Source organism: Apus apus, chromosome 2, assembly GCF_020740795.1.
Source record: "Apus apus isolate bApuApu2 chromosome 2, bApuApu2.pri.cur, whole genome shotgun sequence".
NCBI classification, from domain to species: domain Eukaryota; kingdom Metazoa; phylum Chordata; class Aves; order Apodiformes; family Apodidae; genus Apus; species Apus apus.
Genome location: NC_067283.1, coordinates 23,956,314 through 23,971,740, shown reverse-complemented (window position 1 = coordinate 23,971,740; position 15,427 = coordinate 23,956,314). Strand labels below are relative to the sequence as shown.

General features: G+C 38.0%; 1 long non-coding RNA gene across 2 annotated transcripts in view; it reads left to right on the top strand.

Annotated features, from left to right (window-relative positions):
* The window catches only part of LOC127381213 (uncharacterized), a 55,534-nt gene that overhangs the window by 26,913 nt on the left and 13,194 nt on the right, over positions 1 to 15,427 (top strand). Inside the window, exon 4 of one of the 2 annotated variants that reach the window (XR_007888673.1) lies at positions 6,759 to 6,820. The exons of the other annotated variant lie outside the window; for it this stretch is intronic. This is a non-coding gene — a long non-coding RNA (uncharacterized LOC127381213). Of the gene's footprint in view, positions 1 to 6,758; positions 6,821 to 15,427 lie in introns of those variants that run through there. 2 annotated transcript variants of the gene reach the window in all.

Genomic DNA, 15,427 nt, shown 5'->3' with positions numbered 1-15,427 from the left:
ACAGTAAAATTAGATGGGTTTTGTTTTCAGGAGAGTCAAAACACATGACAGGATGCTACAGAAAGGAGAAAACACATGAGAGACATAATTAACAAGGTAGACATATATAACCTTTAGTTTGTAGGTTTAGCAAATTTGGTAACATATATGGAACATCTTAAGAGAACATTTTTTTCACTTATTTTAGTCTTTAACTGTTGTGTATCTGTTTCCGTGAAAGGTATTATTTGGTTAGATGTTGCATCTTCTTCAAAGAAAACTCATGGTAAAAAAGGTGTCTTTCCTTCCTGTAAAATGAGACAGCTTCAACACAAAGACAAGTCACTACTTAGCGTTTGGTGGTTCTTACATTATTCAAATACTGCCTTCCTGCCTTACCCACCAGAAGGGGGCTGCACAATACACAGGAGGAGTTGTTAAAAAAGGCTTCAGATGGGGAATAAGAAACAGGTGTAATGGTAAAAGTCCTAAGTAGAATGTACAGCCGGACAGAGATGCCTGGTAAAGAAAAATAAAATTAAAAAATAGTCATAAAAAGAAAGGGACTCTTGGAAGGGAGACCTTAAAGGTGATACTGAAGATGATAGGAAGCTTTGGAGGTCTTTTGGAGTAAGCAGAAATTCTATGATCCTAATAGCAGAGAGAATTTTACACCCAGCAAACACAATTTAGTCTTTTTAAGGACCTACATAATAATTTGCTGTTGAGAGAGAAACATTTCTTCTCACTATGTGGTCATTCAAACCATGCTAACATACTGGCACCCTGTGCATGTTATGGGATTGCTTCTTGGTGAGTACTGAATAATTACTCTTACCACTGGAGAGATTAATAGCATGAAAATTAAGCTTCTCTAAATGCAATCTTGATTATTAGGGCTCTGAGTGTGTTGCTGGGAATGCATTGCTCAAGGGTTCAAAAAAGTGCACAGTATGTACTGTGTTATCGGTATTTTAAAAGTTGAGAGTTTGACGGGAATTTCAGCATTAAACATAATCCCATATAAAACACTCTGCAGGAGCTAATCTATTGCCATTTCCTGTTTATATAACGAGATCAACCATAACGAATTAATAAAAATACATGGCAACTCTTGATGCATTTAGCAAGGCATGTACCACTGACACATCCTTGAAATGCCTACGGGCTTATGCAACATATTTCGTTTGCCCACTACCTAGGCTTTTTAAAAGTAGTATCTTATTTTGGTATTTATCTTAGGCAGAGAGCTTCATGGAGGTGGATGTACCTTTCCCATGCACAGGTGAGATCCTGAGACAGTACAGTTGCTTCTGCACCCAGCACAGACTTGACTTCTCATCCCGGTAGATCTGGGGTGCCTTTGTGCAGAAACAAGGATCTGGAAACACTAAACAGAGACACAGCTGTCTGGTGCTTTCCCGCTCACTATGGGATCTTCTGAACCTCATACTGGCCATTACTGACATGCTTCCACACCTCTTCACACCATAAGAGGGAGTTGTGTCTTCCTATGCAGCGCTGAGTGAGGACACAGTGCCAACACTGACCAAGTGGTGTGCCCCAGCTGCTCTTGGAGCAGGGACTGTGTTGCATATTCAGCAGGACTGTCAGACTTCCAGTCCTTGGGAGATTTCCATTATTTACTTTCTCAGCATATGCTTTTCTTATTATTGGCATGATGCTTTCTGACAAATGTTTCTCCATCCTAGCCTACAGATACCCTAAGGATGCACTCCCAGCAAGACACAGTGCAGGGCGATTTTTGACGTGGGTTGTATGAGCTCTCAACTTGCTCAGGCCAAGCTTATGATCTCTGTGTCTGTACTGGCCAAGTTGCACTTATTCTGGATCTGTGGTTAAGTAGTGCTTACATTTCCTAGATTTTCCATTACCTATGGTATTCTGGACTTCTTTCAGTTCAGATAATGGAGTGTTAACAAAGGTCCTTTTGCAGTAATTTGCATTAAAAACGATACAAACTTTTTAAAAGGGAAATACACATTTTTCCCTCTTGTCATCATAAAACAGAAAGTGGTAAGACTCACATTTAAAAAAAAATTATAATGAAGAATAGAAAAAGAATAAACATGGAAAAATCAATTCTGAAGTAATCTGGAAGGAAGAGAGAATGGAGCAGAAATATCCTGCTGTAACTGTTCCATGGCATCATACAACTGGAGAAAAAGGTTCTTTTAGTTTACATTTATTGTTATTACTCTGTTGCCCAATGTTTGACTAATTATTTTAACAAAGTTTTGCGATGACAGTTTTTTTTTTTTTAAAGGGCAAACCTCTAAAAAAATGCATGAAGAAAAAGGAACTGAACATGTAGGGCAAAGTACGTCACTGTGTGGAGTCCTGCTATCACTGTTCTGTGAACTCACCCTCATAGCGAATATGCCCCAGATGAAGACCAGCAAACCCTTGTGATTCTCTCACAAGTGGTCTCATCAGATTTTTTTCTGGTTAAAAGTAGATATTGAAAGTTCTTCAATTCTAACTACTAATGAAAAGTGAGAATTAAAATGCCTTTACTTTCATGTGACAATTACAAAATAACTGCTCAGCCTCTTAATTGCAAGTGAAAAAAGGGAATATTTCAGCCTTGACAGTTTTGAGCAATACTAAGTAAAACATGGTTTTATTTTTGAGAGATGGGAGGCTGCTACGAGAAAAATTTGCAGGACATAAAGGGACCTTGCAAGAGCAGTTGACATGACTATGTGAGGGACATGCTTGTCAGAAAATGACAGTAATCTGTCAGCTAAATAACAAGCATTAGAGCTTTACTTTTTGTTTAATTCCAGGAAAATAGTACGGATTTTAAGCTCAGAAATGTACCAGGTTTTCTTTAAAGTAGCTGTGGCTACAAAATAAGAAGTTGTATTTGGAAGTACCTATCTGATAAGAGAAACTTATTTTCAATTTAACCTTATATTTTTGAAACAGTAAATGTTTATACAGAAATTGGGCTGGGTACACTTGGAAAGACAGGAAGAAGATATTTCTGAGCAAGTACGAATGGAAGGTAGTCACAAAGCTTGTACTCTCATTTCTTTTACTTACCAAAAATATGTTGGCTTAGTAAGAAACCCACCAATTGCCTTCTAAGAGTTCACGGGTTTGTTGAAAAATGCAACTTTCTTTCTTCAATTTAAAAAAAAAAAAAATCTTATTAAAGCTAACACTATGGTTGAGAGATTTCAGTTTCTGCTACAGCACCTCTTCTCTTGCTGTTCCTATGTGTCATTGCTATTCTTTGGTGCAATAGAGTTGGAAGTAGATTAGGGCATCTGTCAGAGCTTTTCCCAAAACCAGCAGAGGTAAAACCTCAAGATCTGTGTAGTTCTTCAAATGGCTCACAGTGATGCTGAGCTTTCTGCCTGTAGCTCATTCAAGCTGCAGAACACTTAACACAACAGGGTTTTCTTTTCTCTGCCAGCACAACATAGGTCACTTTAGTGTTCCCTGGATTAAAGCAGTTGTTAAGAGTGCTGCGGGAATCAGCAGCCCATCTGTCCTGAGGGAAGAGCAAAATGTGCTCACTATGATTATAAACACAATTACATAAAATGAGATGGGATTAGAAAATGGTAATAAAGCAGTGAAAGGCCACAAACAGAAGGTTCAACTGGTGATGCCATGCATGCTTCTTTTATCTTCATCACATGCAACTTGGTAGTAATTTCCAAATAAGTTTAAGTTCTGACTCCAGTCTATACTCTCAACACGTTTTATGCACACAGTTCTGCCACGGGCTGCCTATAGCCTGCAGCACACTGAAAAGTGCAAAAGAACCCTTTTACTTTTTGGATGACTGTTGTTACCATGCCCCAGGTCCTAATGTGGGGCTCCCTCTCTGGCAGTCCCTGCTCCTTTGATAGTCCTTAATAAACAGAAGGCAGGTAGTGGAGGAGGCAGAGACTGAAAGGCTGTAATACTGGTCACACAAAATATAGAAAAAAAGTCAGATATGAACTGTAATTTTCCTTGAAAACAGTATCCGGCAGTGAGATCATAAAAGGCTGGGGTTTTTTAGCAGTACTTTGTTCTGTTTGTTGTGTTCCTTATCTGTCATGATTCTTGCTTCATCCTGACTAGTTTTTTGAAACCCTGTGATGGGTTGAATGTCACCCCAGTTCTTGTGACTGTATTTATTACCATCAGCATAAATATTTTTAGATAATGTATTATTATAACTGAGTTATTTCTACATTCAGTGTATTTTTCTGTTTCAATAATTTTTTTTTGCTTCTTACACTGGCTATTTACCAGTTCTCTGAACATCCCTGCATTTGATGGCACTCCATTTAGATAACTACATAATCATTCCACATCTCACTGTGATGGCAAGTCTTTGGAAATTCTGAGTTAGGACTGCCTGCAGGATTAATGTATGAAAGGGCTGCTAGACTCTTTATGAGTGCCTGGAAACAGGAAAATATCTACTATCCATCTCCTGAATGTTGTTCAGCACCTTGTCCTTTTGGGAGTATAACACAATATCTTAAATCCTGAGTAACACTCTGCATTAATTTGCACTGATGCAGCTCTACCAGAGGTGATTCATTTCCATTACTATCACTGATAATAACTCAGTTAGATACAATGGTCCAGGTCCCTATTTAAGTTAAGGCTATTACATGGCAGAATGGGGTGAAGGGGCCAGGACATAATTAAGAATAATTCCCCAGCTGCTGAAGAACTGGAGTCTGGAGTCTGGTGCTGAGAGACCATGTAACAGTCCCTTACAGTATTTTCTGTGTTTTTTTCTTATGCTCTGAAAACCAGACAGTTCTTTTTTATCTTCAAAGAAATAAAAAACAATAAAGTTTGCCCAATAATATATTCATTTTGTGTGCATATATATAATGTGAATTATCTCTGGTGATTGCTGACAAATCCAAAGTGCCTATATCAGTATATTGACCATCAATAAATCAGAAGTGACAGTAAACATATGGTTGGTGGCTCCACACATTTCTGAACAAGATTTGTATAGTAATGACTTGAGAAACACAGGACAAAACATAAAGCACTTTTCGTGGGAAAAAATCTCCAGAATTGTGTTTATTCTTTACATTGTCTTTTGGTTAACTTTGTGGATCCCTGTGTTCCTAGCGTTGGTTAGTCAATATTTAATTAAAACATAGAGACAAAGAAGAATCCTGTTTATAATTCTTAATCTACTTAAGTTATTATCTAACCAGCACTCCTTAGAGAATATTCAACATATTGAACAGATTGGTGCATGCTTCATTAGCTCTTTATATCTTAACTGTATATAATCATTCCCAGCTCTGTCATGGTTATCACAGTGGAATTTCCACTAAAGTCAATGAACTCTGAGTGTAAATTGACTGCAAAACAGTGACTGGGACAAATTCTTTCTATCTGAAACCTTTGAAGTGCCAGTGGCTTGAGTGGAATTGCTGGAGACATGACTAAATTTGGTTTAATTTTCTGGTATTTATTCAAGTTAGTGCCTTGAAGACCTGAAGTTCTCTCATTTAATTTTAATATTTGAGCTGAACTTGACAAATACTGATAAAAATAATGCCTTTAGGGTTTGGTTGAAAAGCCTTTTTGTGACAACCTGAAAGATTTCTGTTAGCATCAGCAAGCCCTTGACTGAGCTTTTAGTGGTCATAGAGGAAAGGTAATTGAAAACATCAGTCAACTAATAGGGTGCTTGGAAAATGGTAATTTTTTCATGGATTTTTAAAAATACAGCTAAAAGTTTATTGCATTCAGATTTGTGCAAAATACAGCCATTTAAAATACATGTGAGATGAAGTAATATAATTTTGTTTCATTCCAGGTTCAGACCACATCTCCTGACCTTTTCTTTTTAGAATATAATGTAATAAGTGAAGGGGAAAAAGGAGAGACTTAGAGAAAGGTGAAATATTTGAAATTAAATTATTTCATCAGACTCCTTCTTCCTTGATTTCCTCCTTCCTTTATTTTTCTTTCTTCTCTCCCTCTTTCCATTCCTTCTTCATTCCTTCCTAAAGAAATGGATTTAAGGAATATAAATATTTAAAGGAAATTGTCTAGCAGCTGTACTGCTATAGGCACAGAGTTTGCAATTAGAGAAATGTGGCTTCCTATACAGTTAATAAGAGCAACTGCAATGTCTAAACCAACCACCCAGCATGGGATTTGTTTCACCTAATTTTAGCTTCATAAAGGGTAGTAGATTTCTAGTCAAGGTAATAATTTTGGTTCCTCTTATAAGCAATGTATCTATCCTACAAATAGTTGAGCTGCCCTCAGGATGTTCTTTCTGTATATAGGGGGATTCTAGCTGACCAGCTTAGACCAAATACTCTTCCTTTGAAGATGGCTAATGATAGCCAAGTGCAAGGCAGCCGAGATGAATATGGCTATTTGCAGTTCCCTCTCAGATATCAGAAGACCCATTAATTTCCCTCTAAAGCACTTCACCAGGTATGAAACAAGGACTTTGTATCACACTGTATAATGCAGTTTTCAGATGATTCTGGTAACAAACTGTCTTTCTTTTTTTTATTATTTTTTTAATTTTTTTTTTAACTAGCACTGTGAAAGTATTAGAACTCAAATTCAGTACAGATAAAGTGTTGTTGAGCACATCCTTTTCACACTGTTACTTAGCTTTCATGCTTTGAAGAATACATGTGTTTTTACTTCACCAGGCTTCACTGTGGAGTTAATTTGAACTCCACTTTGATGTTATGTCTTATCTACAAACAAAGTTTGCTCACCTGACTTTGGTGATGCTGTAATTTCAGGATTATTGACCCAGTCAGAGACAGTGATAAGAGGATGCCACATCCATTCAGTTCATTATCTTCCAAGCAGGATGCTGGGTGAGTCACTTGCATACTAATCATTCCTGTAGAGGCTTTCTGGAGTCACTGGCCATGGCCCCAGAATTCCCAGCCATACATGAGCATGAACACAGTGCAAGAGAGAAAGAACTGCCTAAAAAAGACTTTTCATAATGTTGGTAGTCAGAGCAAAATGAAGACTTTCTCTCAGCATCAACACCTCTTTTTACAGGTTCCTATTGCTGTAAGAGGTCCCCAGATTGTTCTAATTATGCTACTTATTTCTAGTTGCACAGAGTGATTGTAGTTAGAGGCTGACAGTTCTGCATCATTTTTCAGGAGCAATGTTAAGATGTTTTTCCTGCTTTCCGAAAGTAATGAACTGTACTGCAACCTTAGCAAAATTTGCAGACTAAATAGTCTCTAAATCATTAATACTACTTCTTAAAACTTTACTGAGGTTTTCCACCCACAGGTTGACTTAGCCCAAACCCAGCTGGACCTGTGGCATGTGATGAGATCACAGCATTCATTTCTGGGTCTGTAGGTGTAAATTAAGAACCTATCAGCATTGGTGCTGTGAATATCTTCCTGAAGATTTATAATTCAGTTTTTAAATATGCATCAGTACAACATTTGATTTTAAATGGGAGAAAGGACTTTAAGTAATCAGTTATTTTTCAAGTTTGGGAATTTTTGCTGACATTCATGCTATAGTAATAGAAAAGACAGTATTCAAAACTGAAATATTGTATGCTCTTGCTGTGGAAGATGTGGTGTTCTGGCAATTAACAAAAGCTAAAGAACAGAGTCCTTAAACAAAGTGTGAAGGTACTAACCTGTTTTTCATATTTTCATTGTGTTTGCACGTTATGTCACATGAGATATTTATAACAACGCTTGCTGCACCATATCTGAGCTGTATATTCCCACAACACATTTTTTTTATGCTCAAGGTTGAAGTGCTAGTGGCTCCACTATACTCTGCTCTACCAAATGACACGCTGAAACCTGTAGTGCTGCAATTCCGAGATTCCCTTCCCTTTATTGCTCTAAATCAAAACTCACTCCTCTTTTAGCAGGTGCTAAAATTTGAAATTACGAGTAAGTCACGTAGAGTTTATTTATTTAGTATAATTGAATTCATATAACTAAACTATCTTTGTTGCAACATACCCGTAGGTATAGGATTTGAAATCTAAACTGTGTAGCAGGGCACACTGAAGAAGGGGAACACAGGATACCAACAGGAGTTCCTAACTCAAGACTGGGCACTGCTGGCATAGTTCACAGCAGAAAGAATCCTTAAACTTACTGCTAAATTCATGGTATTTTCTGAGTGTCAGAGGAGCTCTTTTCCCTGCATATTTTGTTCAGCCATCAGCCATTTCTGCCCCACCGAGGGCAGCTTCTTTTCACCTACTGGATAGTTATAACTTTTTTTAAATTTTGGATTTCCCAAATAAATTAAAGCCTTAAATTTCACATGCCCCCTCCCTGGAAGTGTTAAAGGCAGGTTGGATGGGACTTTGAGCAACCTGGTCTAGGGGGAGATGTCCCTGCCTGTGGCAGAGAGCTCGGAACTAGATGATATTTAAGATCCCTTCCCACACCAAGCATTCTATGATTCTGTGACAAATAGTTTCATTTTCTTTGTCTCTTCTCTCTTCTTTTATTCAATGTACAATAAGTATTCAGGATGAGATTAATCTGGGGAAAAAAAGACAACCAAGAAGCTGGGTGAAATTTTCAGCAGTGTTTTTGGAAAGGCTTCACTAATGACCCCATTTCTTTTGTAAAAATGTTTGAGATCAGCAGTGTGTGTGTGCACTTTACCAAAGAGACACCTTGGAAGTGCAGACACTTTGCACTACTGGGAAGTCTCCTTTATTGATTTAAGAACACATGGAGATGTGATGTGTTGGACATAAAATTTCAAGCTTAACTCTTTTTCTGAACTGCCTAGCAAGTTCAAGTTATAAAAGCCAGTACATTTGCTCTAATTAATGGCCCTTTTAGCTCAGATCATGCGTGGTTATAGTCTTGGAAGAATAGACACAGTTTTAATGATAACTGCCTCCCTTGTCCCTGGTCTCTCTGTCACCCTTTTGCTCCCCTCCCCCTGGCATAGGAGGGTAGCAAGCATCTCACCTGCTCAGGACAGCCAGGGTACCAGTGCTGTTGCAGCTTCAGCTCCAGTGAAGCTAAATACTTGTCTACTCTTGGAAATTAGATGGAATTAAATGAATGGTGTGAAATGAGTGTGCAATAACTGCTTCAGAAGAAATCCATGTGTGCACGAGCCCTGTGGGCTGCCCTAAGCTCTTCCAGCTGGCTGTGCCATCATTAGGCAGCTGAAGTAAAAAGCTCTCTTGCCATGCCCCCTCTGTGCCACATCTTTGGAGCAGAATCAGAGGGCTCCCCACTGATTCACTTATGCTGAGCTGAACATTTCCTACTCATTCCTCCCATTTGTTTTCTTTCTCCAGGCCAGTTTCTTATCTGTGAGCATACTTTGCCTTTTACTGCATGATCTCTTAGTTTCCCCTACAGCCCCTCCCTCTGGGGAGGGATTTTGTCAAAGGCGGTTCAAAAATTAAAATAATTACATCATCCTGCTCTCTTATCTGCTCTTATTTTGACATACTCAAACTATTCTCCTATTTTGGGATGAGGGTGAGATAATGAAATGGAATTGGCAGTACATCTAAGCCCCTATAGAGTTTTACCTTTAATAATGCTTATTTAATACCAGGTTTTGATTTACTTAATTAGCGATAGAAGAGTCCTTTATATCTTTCCCTGCTTTGTGTCCTGGTGGCAGTCTTGGTTTGACATTTTCCTTGAATGGGTTAAAAATGAGTCGAATGCGGTTGCTGTTAAAATGAAAAAAAAAGGATAGCTCTTTAAAGGTAAACATCAATAGCATTTCTGGTTTTTCCCAGTAAAATTTAATGACACCGTTACAGCCAACTACACATTTTCTCTTTCCATTCCATTTAATGTTTTCTGTCTTTCTTTTTTTCTCTTTCTGTCTCTTATTTTTGTGTTTAAGCACTGGGGGCTGTAAATGGGGAAAAGCTAATGGTTTGCAATCAATGCTCACGGACCAGACAGCTAATCCAAACTTAACTAGAAAGTCAATATTTAGCTGCACCTTATCAGTGGAGAAATGTCAAGCACAGAGGTAGACATGAACAAATTTCCAACTGATTTCTCTTTCTTATGCCTTAGTGTTCAAAGCTTCACAGAAGAGTTTCAACATCAGATAAGACAAAACTGCCTTTGAAAAAAACACACAATAAATGACAAACTTGCGGCTGCAGAGACTAGAGTTTATGAAATGAAAACACACGTCAGAAATTCATTCTAATCTCTCCTCACACATTCCATTGGTCACCTTCCAGTCTGTGTGATGCTAGCAGTTGATAGTTAAACACTGCAGGCAGTCTTTAAGAGATAGCGGCAGGAAATGTTTTCTTGCTGAGTGAAGTTGTATTTTGTTGCCACCCAAAACAAAATTGACATAAATAATTCTGAATTCCAAAATTGCCAAGGATTTTAATATATGTATGAGGTACCCACTGGGAATTGTACTGTTGTGCAAGAGCAACTCTGACAGCAAACAAATTTCGTAGCTAAAAATTTGTTTGTAAACTTATTTATCAACTCACAATGAACATCACTTTTAAGAAGTCTGCAATTCATTTAGCTGTCTTAATTTTGTAAAGGAACAACTGATTGACTTACACCAGTAAAGGCGTTAACCCTTGGCTAGAAATTGGAACTATTTAGTTTATTTCCTCTTCCTTCATGGGTGATCTCTTAATATTAAGACATGTTCACCCACATCTCTCAAGCACAGCCATGGGACTCCCCAGACTAAATGGTATAACGGTGTTAAGAATTGTCACAGCACATAGAATCCACCAGCTTTGTGTCTGGGTAATTTCAACATCTGTTTATACCTCTCTTTGTGGATGGGGGGAGGGGATGGATGGAAGATGGGCTGTGGTGTGCAAAGCTAGAGCTCTGGTGCTTTATGCTCTTTTTCAGTAAAATCTCCATAGGAAAAAAAGTCATGTTGGACTACAAAATTTACATTAAAATATTGGTAAGAAAAATCCCAATGGGGAGTAAAAATAACTGCATGGCTAGCACTTATTAAAGCTTAAACAAGAGAAAGATTGCCAGGGGTTCCTCAAGACTGAAAAAATAATGGCAAAAATCAGAAATTAAGAGCTATATTTGGATCTTCAGAAGTGGTCTTCATTCATACACCAAACATACACATTTTGTTTAGGATTGCATCACTGTTCTGAACATTTTTAAAAGTAATGACATTACCAGATTGCCATGATCCCCTTATATCTATAACTTGTTTTATATTTTAGAAGAATTGCTATGAAATTAATGAAATTAAAGCCTTAACTTTCAAATGCCCCCTCCCTGGAAGTGTTAAAGGCAGGTTGGATGGGAGCAACCTGGTCTAGTGGAAGGTATCTCTGCCTATGGCAGGGGAGTTGGAACTAGGTGATACTTAAGATCCCTTCCAACACCAAGTATTCTATGATTCTGTGACAAATACTTTCATTTTCTTTGTCTCTTCTCTCTTCTTTTGTTCAATGTACAATAAGTATTCAGGATGAGATTAACCTGGGGAAAAAAAGACAACCAAGAATCTGGGTAAAGTTTTCAGCAGTTTTTGGAAATATTTCAAGGAGTTCACTAGCTGGAAAACTTGCTGCTAGTTAAAAAAAGCTTACTGAATAAAAAAAAATCAGTAAGAGGAAAATTGGCTTAATCCTGGCTTAAACCAGGACAATGGACTAATGAGCCCGTTTCTTTTGTGAAAATATTAAGATCAACAGTGTGTGTGTGCACTTTACCAAAAAGACACCTTGGAAATGCAGATACTTTATATATTCCTACTTTTCTACTGTATCTTCAAAGGTATTTAACCTTTGGCATCTACTCACAGCAGAGCCAGAATATTAATTCACTTGTTGGACACACATGGATTAGATTGCAATTAAACAATATTAATGTAAATTAACATTGACATTTTATTCAGAATGGAATGTAAGATAAAGATGCCAGAATTTAATAAGAATCCTACATTTTTTTCTCAGCCTGATCACTCATATAACAATGCTTTTTGTGCACTGAATTAAGACACTTTGCTTCTTGGGATCACTGCTGTTCTATGTTCAGTCTGTGTAAGTAGCCTGCAGAAAACATATTGTTTGCTCTTCATTTTAAGTGTATTCTATTTATTTATTTTTCATATATTTTCAAGATAAACAAAAAGCCTTCATGGTTCTACAGTGTATCTCCTACTTAGGAAAAATTACCAGTAAATGATGCTAATGATTATTATCACGCCTCTGTTCAACTGGACACGTTGGAAAGTTTGGAGTCCTACAGCTGGGTTGTGGTAGAGAAGTGTCTGTGCACACTCTCTGAGTCAAGATCAGGGGAGATAATAACACTGTTGATACTGTGGAGGGGTCTGTTACGAGCTGTCTGATCCTGCCCGGGATTCCCACCCTATTCATTTTGCTAACAACCCACACTGTCCTGTACACTTGGTAGTCAAATAACCATGAGAAGGTAAACTAAACTTGTGAGCTACCAGTTTTTCTCAGCTGCCTGTAGAGATTCTTTCATCTAGTGAGTGGAATATGTGGCTAAGCTTTTTCTGCTGACCCTGGATGTCTTCTAGTGACTTATTTCAGGAAAGGCTGCCACTGCATTCCTCACAGTATGACAAGCTATATCAAAGGGAGAGAAAGGTTGCTCAGTCAGAAAACTAAAGAGCCTCCCGCCCTCCATCTGGACTGTCTTACACTGCCAGTGTGGAAGACAGTATCACATATGTCTGCCTGATATATCTGTAGAGATTTATTTTCTACACAGATGCCAATCAAGGGGGTTCAGAATTACAAATTATATATGGAACAACTTGTTATAACTTTTTCCTGAACTAAAAAGTTGGTTGTTTGGTGTGAGCCAAAAATTTAAGAAATTTGCTTTTGAAAACTAGTTGCAATTCTGGTATAGAAACATGTTTAACAGGTAGATTTAATATTGTTTTGTTCCTTTGGTAGCTTTTTCTAGCATGTCTTTATATTTGATCAAGAGTTTTTTGCAGTTGAAGGACAAATAAAGGAATTGAAAAGTATTATCTATGGATTGCTGCCTATTGAGAAATGCAAAAATTAGGGCCAAACAAATTAATATTTTGAAACTTTGTATAATTCAAATGAAGAATTTCACCCATTTAGGCCTTCAGTAAGTATCTTTGTCTACATGAGCTTATTTTATAGAAAGGCTTTCCTTTTTGATTTTCATACACCAAGAAATGGAGAATTCTTTGTTATAAAGCCTTTCTATAAAATAAGCTCATTTTTCCAAGGAGTAATCACCCATAGCTCTTAAGATCTGATTCTTCTTCCTAGTTCTGTTTCAGGAATTGGTCTTTGATCCTTTTTTCTTGGGTAGGCTAAGGAGCACATTATTAACATCTGTAATCAATCATAACTTAAAAATATTTAGCTGCTGCCTCCCAAAGGTATCCTCTCCAAGTACAACCTCTGTTCTTTGTTCCCAGCTCTATGACTCCAGGACTGCTCAGAAAAAACCTTTGAGACACCAAATACTTGGAAACTGAAGAAGTGGTCTGGGGAAGTGCCACCATTGCATACTTGTGTCAGGGTGCTTTGTGGACTGGGGGCTCCCACAGATGGGAAGCTCAGTGGGGCTCATAGCTGGGCAGGGCAGGGCTGTGGAGAGATGGAGACAAGCCCTGCTGCAGCATCACTGGGGCAGGGACTGATGGCCCTGGGGGGCTGAAATGAGGTCCTAGGCTGTGGGTGGGGGTTCCCAGGAGGCTGGGCAGGGAAAACTAAGTCTGTCTGTGCTCTGAGGACATGGACAGGTCTTCTGGCTCTTACACATCTCTCCAGGTGTCACAGCTGTGTCTGGTGGTAGCACATGGTGGAGAGCAGGCTTCAGATCCGGCCAGACACAGCCACTCCTATCTTGTTTATCTGACCTGGGCTGACACTGATGGTCCTTCTGGACACCTCCAATGAGTGCACTGGTGGCCTTAGTGCTTGTGCTTTCAACTTTTCTCTCCTCACTGGCCACACTTAAACACACAATGTTAGCTTTAACACTGTTGACTGAGATAACCTACTCCAACCTGCTGGATAATGTCAAAGTATTTTTGATTCATCACTGAGTAACTTGTTTTTTCAAATTTTCCCCTAAGGAACCATCCTGTTTTTTCTCTTGGTGCCTGCTTTTGTCATTTAGAAAGTTTTCCATTTCCCCTGACTTTTATCTTTTTTACAGCAAAATAAACTGATTTGTTCTGGTCCTGCCCCTTCTGCACTGAGAGAGCAGTTGTCCTCCTGGAAGACTGTTCTTATGCTTCTTGTAGTCCTCTATTAGACTAATAAGGCAAAATTCTTTTAATCATCCCACAAAAGTAATACTTTCTAAATCTCTAATTCATATTCTCCTGGATGTCACTTATTTGTCTACATTTTTCTTGAAGTACAGTGTCCCAAAAGGTTCCTATACCATAGTTGTTTTTACCAGCTCCAGCTAAAATAATTACCACCTAGATCTTGCATATGACATTTTTATTAATACTTAAACAGCATTTAAGTATCAATTGCGATAAATATGAAAGTATTGGAGGTAATATATGAGTATAATAACTATATAGATATACACTGGAGTCAAGTGCATTTTGTGCCATTTGCTTACTTGGAGAACTGAGTGAAGGACAGTTTCTGTTACATTAATGGGGCGGAAGAGTGCAGCAAATTAATGGTGATCTTGATCTTAAACATTTTGCCTTTCATTATTTTTGTGTGAGTGTAGCTTTTTCTATACAAATGCATGTGTAGACTCCATTGTCTGCTTTGCATCATTCAGCTGTCTGACTTGGTATACTCTAGATCAGGTCACATATATATCATTTCTGAGCAAGGAAATCCTTTATTTTGGTTCAAGTGAAATAACCTTGACTTATCTCTAAAAAGAATAGTTGTCTGGAATGTCTGCTTTTAAGTCTACTATTATGTGCTGCAAACAAATTATTGTGTGAGTGGTACAATAAGCAGGGATATTTCTGAGTGACAAAACAAGCAATGCAAGCTGTTAAGTAGTGTGAAATTTTGTGTCAACTCATCATGCTTATCATTAGTCACATAGGCAGTAACAAGCAGTCAGTCATTGACATGGGATAACTGAAAACGGTATTCTAAAACATTTCTTGAAAATGGGTCGTATTTCATGATGCTGCCTCCCAGCTTTGCTTTGTGCATGTTTTGGATTATTTGTTGAATAAGAGCCAGCAATAAAATATAGTAAAAGGCATGATAGATTTGACTTTGACAGATGACGTCTCTTCCTGTATTCAAACACCATCAGTCAGGACTAACATGGGGTTTCAGCATTACCACTCTGCACTTGGTGAACTAAAGCACACACTTTGTGGAAAATGTGTGGTTTTTCCCCAAAACCTACTATCAATGCACCAACAAAACAAAACAGAAGAAGATGTTTTAATCTCTTATGGATATCTACACCCAGTAAATGACCTTTCTTATCCT